This window comes from Galeopterus variegatus, unplaced genomic scaffold (assembly GCF_000696425.1).
Source record: "Galeopterus variegatus unplaced genomic scaffold, G_variegatus-3.0.2 Scaffold2215, whole genome shotgun sequence".
Lineage (NCBI taxonomy): Eukaryota > Metazoa > Chordata > Mammalia > Dermoptera > Cynocephalidae > Galeopterus > Galeopterus variegatus.
Window position 1 is genome coordinate 240,736 of NW_007728326.1, and position 2,306 is coordinate 243,041.

The 2,306-nt window shown below is 30.6% G+C and overlaps 1 protein-coding gene across 1 annotated transcript in view; it reads left to right on the forward strand.

The window, feature by feature from the left end:
- The window catches only part of GFRAL (GDNF family receptor alpha like), a 78,494-nt gene that overhangs the window by 5,749 nt on the left and 70,439 nt on the right, over window positions 1-2,306 (forward strand). The gene's annotated exons all lie outside the window — the stretch shown is intronic.

Consider the following 2,306-nt stretch of genomic DNA (forward strand, 5'->3'; position numbering starts at 1 on the left):
AAAGAAGTTGCTGAAAATACACTCAAATTATTTCTTTCTACTAAAATAAAAATTAGATTTGATATTTTCTTTCACTATCCTAGGAACTAAGTTAGTTTTGCTCTGAATAACTTAATCTTGATATTCAATTGCTTCACCTTCAATTGCTTATTAGTGAATTTAGTTACAAAATGATATTCTTAATTACTAAAGGGAACTGATGTATTGACACCAAAGCCAGCTTTATTCAAGAGTTCAGATTAATTTCTTTCTTATCTGACCATGTATAATGCTACAGTTGTATGCATGCTTCTCAGAACCATGGTTACAATTTTTCAAATAAAACGTTATTTTACTTGTATGTTAATATGTCAATGATAAAATAATACATAACATTTGCGATAATAATTAGTTTGTACATCTATAATATACATTTTATATTCTTGCAACATATATACTATTTTTCATTTCAACTGTGTCAAGAACAAGTAAAACATAGTTTTATTTTTAAATTGTCCTACAATTCAAACATTTGAGGGGTTTTTCAAGAGGTAGAGTATAGGAAGATTGGAGAGTAACTAGTACTTGCTTAAAAAGAAAAAAATATATATGTCCTGAATATTCAAGAAGCTGAATAAATATTGAAGGAGAAAATTATAACAAGACTCCATTCATTAAATGTACATATAATTTACTGATTAAATATTGGAACACCGCCCTACTACTATTATGAAAAAACTGTCAAAAAATAGTATTCTAACATAATGACAAGTTTTATCATTTTATATTATGAATATTATAATAGTCTAAAAATCTGATAAACCTTCTGGAATATTCAGTAAGAGAAATCCAAAAGCAAAAATAAAAGTGTCTTCTTCCATGACTCACTCTTTTTCTTCATCTTTTTCACAAAGAGTAAATTCTCTATTGTTCATGACTCTGTCCTGTCTTCGTGTGTTACCTTTACCTCCCAAAAGGTTTGAGGTGGAGTGTGTTGGGTTAAGAGGCAGAAACCAATAGTTCTAGCACTGATCTCCCCCAGTAGAACTCCTGCCTATACCCATGACCTCAATGGATTACGCAGGATATGGAGGAAAGCAGAGTTCCTTCTTTTCTCTGTCTGCCCTTTAGGAAGTATATGGAATAGTCACGTCACAAGAAAAGTTATAGCAACTAATCTAACATTCATATTACTGTTCAGGAAAAAGAATTTCAAAGGCATATTTTGCTCAAAGTAATGCCGTAATTTTAAGATTAGGGCAGAAAATGACAAAAAAAATCTGTTATATGTTTTGATAATGAAACTCTTTGCTGCATTTTATAAGGCAATTTAAAACGTGCTGTTAAAAATATCACATATAGTGTGTTATGAGTTATAATTTATTTATGTATTTCAGTGCACAAATAGCAAGTCATTTGCAGTAAATTGCAATAATATTTGCATAATTAGTCCATGCATGAAGCTGAAATAGAAATACTCTCAAATGTGAAAATGAAACAAACTCAAGTAGTTCTCTTTAAAATAATGAATGAAAGAAAATTTTCAGGAAGAGGAATAGGCTTTTTAAGTGAAAGCAAAAAACAAATATTGGTAATTAAGGAAGACTCATCCATTGATTCAATAATATTTATTGAGTATTTTCTAAATGCCAGGACCACCTTATTTCTCATGATAAATTTAGAGTCACCTGCACATCTCTCATTATTGACATATAAAATTAAATAGCATATTAACACAAGATAGCTAATAAAACAAGTAAGCAGATAAAATAGCTAGGATTAGAGGGCATTCTGGTTACCTCATCTAAGGTCGGCCTTAATTATTACTGAAGAGCAAAAATTGCATTCTGAGTGCATCTGAGTGGGGACAAAGTTACTTTAAAATGCAGAAAGTTTTAATCTATTTTAGAAAATGCTCTATTGGAAAAAAATGCAGTAAAATAGGTGTTTTGCTTAAAAAGTCATTTATACAGACATCCTGCAGCAACCTGATAATCTTACTATCCTAATGATTATACACTCAGATTAATATATTAAAAGCACTTTGGGGAGGGGGGCTCAAAACTTATATTCAGAGTAGTCTCTGGAGTGTCATATATTTGATTGTAAAATCCAGGTGACCCCTGCAAGATGAGGAATTCGTCACACTGTAACCTGCGTATCCAGTCTTTAGTGCAAAGCAACGTCCAATTTAAAGAGTGTCTCTGTACTGATGACCTCTACTGTACTGTGAAAAAATTGCTTGGAAAAAAATGCACCAATAAATCAGGTAATACTTTTTTTAAATGGAATATTTACAATCATGAAAAAGAAAACTGCAATTTCAA